Here is an 11,039-nt window from a genome sequence, read left to right on the forward strand (position 1 = left end):
TATCTTGAAGAGTTTTCCTAGTGTATGGAAGTAAGATATTAATCCTAACATTGAGTGCTCATCTTGAGAGGCATGTGAAGTTACCAATGCTAGGATTAGGGGCATCTATCAAAACATCACTAACTGACTTTTGCATTTTTAGTGATGTGCACAGAAAGCTGTCTTAGAAAAATAACATGCAGAGAGTGGCAAACTTAAGTGGAGGCCACACAGGGCATACGACACACACAGGTACATAAGAGCAGGGGAGATAAGATATAAATTATAAGTGCCACCCTTCAGCACAGTCATATCTTATTTTGATTTTCTATATTGAAACAATCTCAACTACAGAAAATTTGCAAGTACCCTAAAATGGATTCTTTTCTCCTAAATTATTTGAGAGTCAGTTGCCAACCCAGTGCTCGGCCGCCCTTGGATGCCTTAGCGTGTGCTTCTTATGAACAGAAGCTCTCTCCTTCATTATCACAACACAGAGAACAAAAACAGGAAAATGACATTTGTACATTACTGCCACCCAATCTTCAAAGAGAATCTGTGTCACCAGTTGCCTTGATAACATCCGTTACAGCAAAAGTATCCAGGACAGAATCATGAATTGCATTCAGTCATCATGTCGCGTTAGTCTCCTTCGGTCTGGAACAACCTCAACCTTTACTTGACTCTCATGACCTCGATATTTTTAAAGATTATAGGGCGGTTATTTTGTAAAATATTCCTCGAGATCAATAAGTTTGGCAAGAATACTGCAGAAGTGATGCTGTGTCCTTCTCACTGCATCCTATCAGGTGGTACATAATTTCACACTTTTATAAGTGAGGTTAACTTTGATCCTTTGATTATGGTGGTATCTTACTCCTTTGTCTGTTAGTAATCAATTAGTATTTTGGGGTGAGATATTTTTGAGACTATGAAAATATCCCATTTCATATCAAACTATCTATCTATCTATCTATCTATCTATCTATCTATCCATCCATCATCTATTTATATCAAAGTAAACTCATGGTTTCCTAATTTACTGCATGGGTTACAATCCTCAGTATATGCTTAGAGAAGGAAAAGAGGAAGAGCTACATAGTATTTTGAAATCTTTTATATGTAGTATGTGTGTATGTGTGTATGTATGTATGTATGTATTCCTGAGAGACAGAGAGAGGCAGAGACACAGGCAGAGGCAGAAGCAGACTCCCCCACAGGGAGCCTGGAACCCCGGGATCACGCCCTGAACTGAAGGCAGACGCTCAACGGCCCAGCCACCCAGGCGTCCCTATATGTAGTATTTAAGTCAAGTACACATATATTCTATTCCTACCACCCTGGGCTATTAAAATTCTCACTTATATTCACTTTATTGCTTCTCTGTATGTTGAGACTATGAAATACTTCAGTATTTCCTTTCACATCAAAGTATTTATTTATTTATATGAAAATAGACTCAATGTCCTAATTTATTGAGTGGGTTATAATTCTTAGTATATGAAAAGAGAGACAGGGAAGGGTGGCCAGCAAGCAAAAACTGAATACTCCTTTATTTATTCATCCATTTAACAAATACTCAATAGAGCCTATGATGTACCAGGCACTCAATTTGGGCTGTAACTTCAGTGCATCTGGTTTGAGCTCCAAGCTGCACTCTTGCTGAAGTGAATGGCCACGGGGTATAGACAGCACTTGTTCCTATTATCATGTGTCTGGGATCCCCAAAGGTGTCAGCCTTAACTCCTTTAAGTGAACCTTTATTTCTCTCAGGAGATGGGATCATTATAAACCAAACACTGGTATTTCATATGGATCTCAAATTCAGGACTCGGGTTAGGATTATGGTTTTAACCTCCACGTATCAGATATAACATCCTTACAAAGTGTCACAAAGAGATACAGACCAAAGCTAGCCGTCTTTGTCATTTCATTACACGACTTTTCATAATCTTCTTTCGACATTTGTTTTAAGAAAAACACTTCATCACATTTGGTCTCATTTTCAACAGTAATAAAAATCAATTTGTAGTAGCCTCTTTTTCTAAAAAATAGTTTTTTAATTTATTCATTAGAGAGAGAGAGAGAGAGAGAGAGAAAGAAAGAGAGATTGAGAGCCTGAGCAGAGGGGAGGTTCAGAGGGAAAAGGAGAAGCAGACGCCCCGCTGAGCAGGGGATCTGGGGCAGGCAGGACACCAGGATTATGACCCGAGCCGAAGGCCGACGCCTAGTCAACTAAGTCACCCAGGCACCCCCATAGTAGCATCTTAAATTCATTATACCACATATCTTCTCTTTTTTTTCCCTTTTTCCTCATTCCCTCCACAATTCTTCTTATCCACTCTGTTCTTTGTCTTTACCTTGTTTTTTATCCTTTCTTGATTGTGCTCTGTGGCCTCGTTTCTTCCTTCCACACCTTGTTCTATCCTCCATCCCATCTTCTTTCTCTCCCATCCAAGAGGTGCTAGGTCCTCCTTTTATTTTCCATCTTGATCTCATGAGCTGACCTTTGCACTTTTTGTTCCTCTCATTCTGACATTGGCTACACTCCCTATTGGTTGTTGGCTTAAGGGTTTGGAGATGACACAACACTTCCCTAATCTGAGTTGAATAATTCTTTTTGAAAAGTTTTAGTTTTATTACTTTAAGTACAAGGAAAGGAAGTCTGTGGCTCAGGTAAATTTAGCCGTAAGCACTTATAATTTGCAATAGTTAATAATCATTGCTGCTAAGTCTTGAACTGCTCATAGGCAAACACTGCCACTAAGGTTTGTTTGTTTTCTCTTGTTTGTTAGTCTTGTGTGGAGTGAAAATGCCTTTTCTTTAGGCAGAACTGAGTAAGGATTAGTCCCCAAACTCTGCAGTTGAGGTCTCTGGAATCAAATCCTGGCTCAGCTAGCAGTGGTAACTCGGGGCAAATTCTTCAAGCTCTCTAACTTCGGCTTCTTCATCCAGAGCACAGAGACAGCAAGTGTGTATCTCATAAAACATTTTGTAAGAACTAAATAAGATGGTTCTTGTGAAAGTGTGTGGCACCTAGCAAAAGCTGAATGAATGTGATCTATTATTATAGATGACACTAGATGGTACAATGTTCTTATATGTTTTTTTATAAAAAGAAAATCTATTTAGAAATATAGTAAAAAAAATATGTGTGATATATCATGGAAATTCCCTTAAATTAATATTCCTAAGTAAACTATTTTTGAAGCACTCAAAATTCTCACTCCCAATATGCAAAAAATAAGCTTAAAATACGAACTTTGTATTGTAATGAGCTAAAATCCACCCACATTCTTTATAGTTTTACCTGAAAGAACAGTTATTTTTCTTTTTCTGTCACCACCTCAGTCCTAACAATCCCCTTCAGAAAATTCCATTAAGTTAAAATATTTAAAGATATAGGGATACCTGTTTGGCTTAGTCGGCTTAGCATATGGTTGCAGGGTTGTGAGTTCAAGCCCCACACTAGGTGTAGAGATTACTTAAAAGTAAAATCTTTAAAAAACTAAAGATATGGAAGCTGAATGACTTGTGGTTGGGAGGCTATAGAAATCTTGCTCCATCAGGTTGGTGAATGACCTCTAAAGGAGTTTGCAAATGTTCTGGTCAATGCCCAGGACTCCCCAGTGAAATGTCATTATGAGGTAAACCCTTCCCAACCTCAGCAGATTACAAGGCAGAGGAAGGGGTACCAACCCCAAGACATGGTTGGGGGTGCAGAGAGGGAAAGCACTCAGCACTTCAGGCAAGACCTGCAGAGCCCTGTAAGCTCTGGGCTGTCTACATAGTGGTACAGTGTGACCAACCAACAAGGCCGAGATTCTGGAGTCATCATTTTATGAAGGCAAAGTTCCCGATGGAAGAGAAAAATCTTTCCAAGAAAGTTCTTTACAGAGAAAACAAACAGAAAAGCAAAACAAAGCAAAACAATTAAATTCAATCAGCTGGGGGCATAAATGGTCTGAGAGCTAGGAAATTACTTAGTAAAGGTAGAACTTTGGAAGCAGTATTTTCCTGGTCAAAGTTACACAGTTTTGAGGTTATCTTCTAGACCAGCGAAGGACAAGAGTGAATAGGCTAAGTAAACGTTTCACAGTTTTCCAAAGGAAATCTTCTGCTAAATAATTACAGCCTTTCTTAACCGGGAAATGAACCAGGGAACACAGAAAAGGATTTGTGACTACTTTTTCAACACTCCCAAGGATGGCACATAACTAGTACCTTTCTAGATGCAAGGAGACCATTTATTTCCTACAGTGGGTAACTTAGGAGGGCTTAATTCTCTCTCAGAACCTTAGGTTAAAACGCACGGGAGGCACTGGAGGCTAACCCATCCACAGGGTAGAGTTGCAACAAAGTACTATCATTTTTCTAGAACCCGAGGCTAAAAACCATAGTCCTCTTTGACCCTTCCCTCACCATTATTTGTTGATTTAATCGTTAACACATCCTGCTTTTACTTTTTTTATTTTTTAAAGATTTTATCTATTTATTCATGATAGACATAGAGAGAGTGAGGCAGAGACACAGGCAGAGGGAGAAGCAGGCTCCATGCAGGGAGCCCGATGTGGGACTGGATTCCGGGACCCCAGGATCACGCCCTGGGCCAAAGGCAGGTGCCCAACCGCTGAGCCACCCAGGGATCCCCACTGCTTTTACTTTCTTTAAAATGGTTTTTGGTAATGTTTCCTCTTCGCCATTTCTACTGCCTCTACCTCTCACCCTGAATTACTACAACAGTCTAATACAGTCAGATGACTTAGCATCTAGGATGTCAGCATCTTAGTTTGCTCATGTGCAAAATAAACAGAATCGTAGTATCCATCTCACAGGATTATGGTGAGGATTGAATGGTTCTTTTCAGTGCTCAATTCAGCACCTTACAAATAGGTAGAAGTCAATAAATGTTTGCTATTATTATTATGTACTCTTCCTGCTAAGGTCTCTCCCTACCAAATCCCTCCTGCCTACTACATCTATACAAATCTTTCTAGAAAGCATGTCACTTACCACCTTAGGAATCTATTTTATCAAATTCCTGCTTGGTTTTCCATACCCTCTTCAGCTGAATCATTCATTCACTATTTCTTTTTTTGAAATGTTTCTATTTATTTGAGAGAGAGAAAGAGATAGCGACAGAGACAGTAAAAGAGCAGGAGCAGAACAGGGAAGAGAGGAGGAAGCAGGCTCCCTGCCGAGCAGGGAGCCGGATCCCAGGACCCTGAGACTCTGATCTGAGCCAGAGGCAGCTGCTTAATGTAATGAACCACCCAGGTGCCCCTCATTTACTCTTTCATCTATTACTTCTCTTTGGTTCAAACTCTTGATATCCCCCTTATTTCCTACTATTTCTAAGCACATATCATTCAACCATTAATTTGATATGTTATACTGGATCCCCATTATGGGGCAGGTAGAAATTAAGGCAAAAGCACTAACTCTCAGGAAATTTACAGTTGGAAGAATAAAAGATATACCAGCCAAAAAATGTCTTCATATGCCCCCAACATGTCCTATGTGTTCCTAACCCAGCCCAACAGCTCTCTCTTCTCTTCAAAATTCTATCATGCTGGGAATCCCTGGGTGGCTCAGCAGTTTAGCGCCTGACTTTGGCCCAGGGCGCAATCCTGAAGTCCTGGGATCGAGTCCCACATCGGGCTCCCTGCATGGAGCCTGCTTCTCCCTCTGCCTGTGTCTCCACCTCTCTCTCAATGTGTCTATCATGAATAAATAAATAAATCTTTTAAAAAAAATTCTATCATGCTTAGTACCATCCTATTTTACACTGATTCTATCTAACGTGGGTTCTATGTATCATAACAAATAGATAATAAACTCTGAGAGACTTCTATATTCTCTTAAGTGATTAACATTAGGAGCTCAAAATATACTTTTCAATTGACAATGACTTATTTTCATAGGACTTCATAGATTTTTATAGGATATGGAACACATGTCCTCCTTTTGATCCATATTTTCAAAATTTACATATTTAAAATCTGAAGTCTAATGAAGGGAGGAGAATTTAAATTTCCATCAATTAGAATATTCATTTGGACCAAGAGTTCTTTGATTTATTATGGCTGTTATTACTGCCTGCTAATAGATCAACTGTGATTCCATGAGTATTTGAGAAGCACGTGTCACTTTGCCTTGTTCATCTGGTATTTTTTATAGGACCCGAAAAAATTCCTAAATAAACTCTTTGTTCTGATTATCACTGCTGTGTAACATACCCAAAAACTTAGTGTTGTAAAGCAACATTCACTTTATTTTGCTCACTATTTTTGTGTTTCAGAGATTCAGAAGGGCCTAGCTGGTTAGTTCTCCCGTGGGAGTCTCTCATGTTCCTGAGGTCAGATGTTAGAATGGGGGGGGGGGGGGGCGTTTTCTAAAGTTTGAAAAGATCCTTAGACTGATCAGACTTTTAGTCCCACCTCTGCAGTAAGACTTCAGGCAAGTCACTTCATTTCCCTGGGATTAATTTTTGGCACATGGTGAAATAAAACCAATACATCCCTCTGAGAATTCGTATAGCTCAAAAGTTCTGTGATTCTATGAAACGCAAAAGTAATATTTGGGTATGAACAGATACAAATCACTGTGCATAATTAAGGTTATTTTACAAGTAGAAAATGTTACTAAATGAAGGGAAAACAGGATTGATAAGTAATCTAGTTTCATTCTTCTGCATGTGGATGTCCAATTTTCCCAGCACCATTTATTGAAGAGACTGTCTTTCTTCCAATGGATAGTCTTTCCTCCTTTATCGAATATTAGATGACCGTACATTTCAGGGTCCACTTCTGGGTTCTCTATTCTGTTCCATTGATCTATGTGTCTGTTTTTGTGCCAGGACCACACTGTCTTGATGACCACAGCTTTGTAGTACAACCTGAAATCTGGCATTGGGATGCCCCCAGCTATGGTTTTCTTTTTTAAAATTCCCCTGGCTATTCGGGGTCTTTTCTGATTCCACACAAATCTTAAGATGATTTGTTCTAACTCTCTGAAGAAAGTCCATGGTATTTTGATAGGGATTGCATTAAACGTGTAAATTGCCCTGGGGAACATTGACATTTTCACAATATTAATTCTGCCAATCCATGAGCATGGAATATTTTTCCATCTCTTTGTGTCTTCCTCAATTTCTTTCAGAAGTATTCTGTAGTTTTTAGGGTATAGATCCTTTACCTCTTTGGTTAGGTTTATTCCTAGGTATCTTATGCTTTTGGGTGCAATTGTATGGGATTGACTCCTTAATTTCTCTTTCTTCGGTCTCAGTGTATAGAAATGCCATTGATTTCTGGGCATTGATTTTGTATCCTGCCATGCTACCAAATTGCTGTATGAGTTCTAGCAATCTTGGGGTGGAGGCTTTTGGGTTTTCTAGATAACGAAGTAAAATTTTCTGTTGAAGTAGAAACTTATCTTGAATCAATTTTGCCACTAGAGGTCACTAATGTACCATCTCCAAGCAAATACAGGCAATCAGGTCACTAGCGGTCTCTATGGATGGCACCCAAATGACATTCCTGGTGTCTTTAGGTTTATTCTGAATATCTCCTGACAGTTGTCAGAGACATATGTTGCGATGAGGTCACAATCGTTGGATCAACTGGTGCCCTCAAGGAATTTAAGGTATCGGATATCAGAGGTTTTGGATACAGTTTCGTTTTTGGTTTTTTGTTTTTTGTTTTTTGTTTTTGATACAGTTAGTTCTTATAGACCACGATGCTGGGCAAATTTCCCTCAGCTATTTTTATTTCATCTTTCCAACAGACCTTTAGGAGAAGCACTATAATTCCCATTCCTGTGGATGGCCACTTGTGGCACAAGAAGAGTCAGTGGCTTTTATGAGGTGATGCTTGGAGTAGATTATACACCTTTTACATAAAATCCAAAACTGAACCACAGAGATACTTGCAAGAAATGCTAAAATGCTGAGTTGGGTTGTGGCTGGTGATGCTTGTTAGACAAAAATATTAAAATTCATTTCAACAGAAAACTCTTTGGATGGGAGAAACAATGCTCTAAGTGAAATTAATGCTTTGAAACATAAAGATCCAGAGAGATCGCCGCTGAAGGGCACTTCTGTTAGAGGGATGAACTCCAGAACACCGCTGATGGCCATATCAGTTTTCTCCCAAAAGGAAATCTACATATTTTCTTATAATTCACTTCCTGTTGTATATAGAGAAACTAAAATCCACAATTCTATCATCAATGATGAGTCACAGGGCATTCTGGGCTCTTTCCATAATTGGAGGACCTGTTTCTTACACAGTTTTAGGGGGTTCTGAACTGATTTAAATTGGTTGTCACCAGACTTTAGACCGAACACAGAAGCTGCTTCTGAGCAGGGACACAAGCAAAACCGTCAACCCTTAGCAGCAAGGCTTGCTCCTGTTTTCTGCCTTCACTAGAAAAGAAGAAAAGAGGAGCCTGGACATGTCTCTGCTTCAAACCAAGGACATTTTTACCTGCTTTTGCTGTGATGAATATTACTATCCTGAAAATTATTCATTTTAAGCATTATTTTCAAATCCTTCCTTCCAACTGTTGCAAAGTGTGGTGAAACAGTCAAAAAGAAGGGTTGGACTCTAAAATAACTATAAAACATGACTTGATTTATTTTAAAAACACTCCTGTAATTGTGCCATTGACTTTCCTACTGGTGCTTCTTCCATCCCGGCTACTGTAGTTCTCTTCTATTTTGACTTATAGACATCCCACTATCACTTTATGAGACATTTTGTAGTATTTCCCTGAAATAATTGTATAAGGAAGGAGGAAGAAAAATGGGGAGTTTGTCACAGAACTAAAGATTATTCAAGTTAGAAGTCTTGGGGGGAGAGGCAGTCCATAATGAGCCCTGAGTGACAATACATGCTGGTATGTCAAGAGCACAAGGTCTTTACCTAGACCATTTCTTGGGTGTGTTTGTAGAGAGCAACTGTTTTTTTTTTTTTTTAAAGAGATTTTATTTGTTTATTCATGAGAGACACACAGAGAGAGGCAGAGACACAGGCAGAGGGAGAAGCAGGCTCCCTACGGGGAGTAGATGTGAGACCCGATCCCAGGACCCCGGGATCACGCCCTGAGCTGAAGGCAGATGCTCCACCACTAAGCCACCCAGGTGGCCCTGCAGAAGCAACGTTAAGGGTTGAGGTCATGCCTCTCCCTGGTTAAAGAGCAAGCTTGCTTCCACTAGCTGCAAAGTGACAGATTCCTGGGCTCAGCGTTCCTCCCCCTGCCGTAACCCACTGCGCGTGTAAGCACCTATCTGGGCCCTCAGCCTCTCTACTGCAGGACTTGGGGACATAGAAAACAGAAGCACATTGGCATGAAGCTCGTGCTACTGGGGAGCTATGCATAATAGAGTCCTTGGACTCTGACCAGGCATCTCCTTCCTCCTTCCAGCATTCACCAGTACATAACAAGCTAACTTGTTACCTGATAAGTAGTGTAAAATCCTAAAGCCTGACAGAGGAGCTCTCCCAAGTTCGTTATTTTTAGTGTAAGCAGTTACTAGAAGAACAAAAAAACGAGGAGGATTATGCTTGAATACTGGGAGAAAATCCATCAGCACTCTGGCATTTTAGAGCATTGCTAGCAACTCACTTGCATTCTTATACAAAACATCACTTTCACTATTATCCTGACTCCTGTGCCCTTCAAAGAAGCACTGTGTCCTATTAAACAAAATCCCCTTTATGCTCCCAGAGCCCAATGGTTAGTGTTGATTTTAAAGCAGATTGTTTCATAAAGATTTGGCGGAACATGCGACCAGCCGAAATGATTGATAATGGTAGATTTCTGTACAGAGAACCACAGAAACCGAAAATCATAGAAGCTGGAATGGAGTGACCCCAAAATAAATCACTGGAGAAAGCTTTCAGAACTTATGGAAGGCTTGTTACTAAGGGCTCAATGGTCAGACACAATCAAACCATCACAGATTGACTCTTAAATATGGGCACTGTCTGCTATCGCTCGCTTTATCGTTACTTGATAAATTCAGTGGTATTTTATGTGGTATTAGAGAAGCAGAACGAACTTTCTTACAATCCCTCATTTGAGTCTATAGTAAAGTGACTCATCCCCCACAGACAGTCAATTTCAAATATTTGGATATTCTATAGTATCTAGCTCATAATGAAGACTGAAATAAACTTTTCAACTGGTTAATATATGAAGAACTGAACGGATGAATATAGGTTGAGCCAGAGCTGGAACCCAGGCTTCTTCTTCAAGCCAATGCTTGTTGTAATGCTGGTAGATCAGGTTTTCCAAGCCAGTCATTTGCATCACACTTTTTTGCCACATTAAATTAACCACTCAAATGACATCTTTTTTTCTTAATTTATTTTTAAGTAGGCTCCACACCCAGCGTGGAGCCCAATACAGGATTTGTACTCACAACGCTGAGATCAAGGCCTGAGCTGAGATCACGGCCTTAGCTGATTGAGCCACCCAGACACCCCATAATTAACATAATTTTTTAACCTGGCTTTGTTCTAGGCAATGACATGTGTAAGTTGAGGGTTGGTTGTATTATTCATATTTTTCAATTACAATAAAGGATGTAACAATTTTTAAAAGCTAATCTTGTACAGCCAGAGATATAAGCACCCATCTTTAGGAAAATGATTAAACATTACTTCGTGAAGAGAAAAATAAGCATCAAGACTGTATAATCATTCCCAATTACTTTCACTCTTGCCATAAAGTTCAAAGCTTGATTCCATGAAGACCTTGAAGTCCTTCTGAATTCTCATTTGAGAAGCTCTAAAAATAACACTGGTAATTTCTTACTTTTTCTCTATTAAACTAATGAATGAAAATAACTGATCAAAAAGGCCAACTATTGGTTATTATCAAGAAGTTACAAGCTTGAGAAAATTACATGAACAAGGTAATTGACCAAATAGCAGTATGGTATACTATTTTTTTTTAAAGATTTTATTTATTCATGAGAGACACACACAGAGAGAGAGGCAGAGACATAGGTAGAAGGAGAAGCAGGGCGAAGGCTCCCCTATGGGAGCCTAATG

The 11,039-nt window shown here is 39.5% G+C and overlaps 1 protein-coding gene across 1 annotated transcript in view; it reads left to right on the forward strand.

Moving 5' to 3' along the window:
• The window catches only part of SCOC (short coiled-coil protein), a 42,318-nt gene that overhangs the window by 12,071 nt on the left and 19,208 nt on the right, over positions 1–11,039 (forward strand). The window lies entirely within an intron of this gene.

Source organism: Vulpes lagopus, chromosome 6, assembly GCF_018345385.1.
Source record: "Vulpes lagopus strain Blue_001 chromosome 6, ASM1834538v1, whole genome shotgun sequence".
Classification (NCBI taxonomy): Eukaryota; Metazoa; Chordata; class Mammalia; order Carnivora; family Canidae; genus Vulpes; species Vulpes lagopus.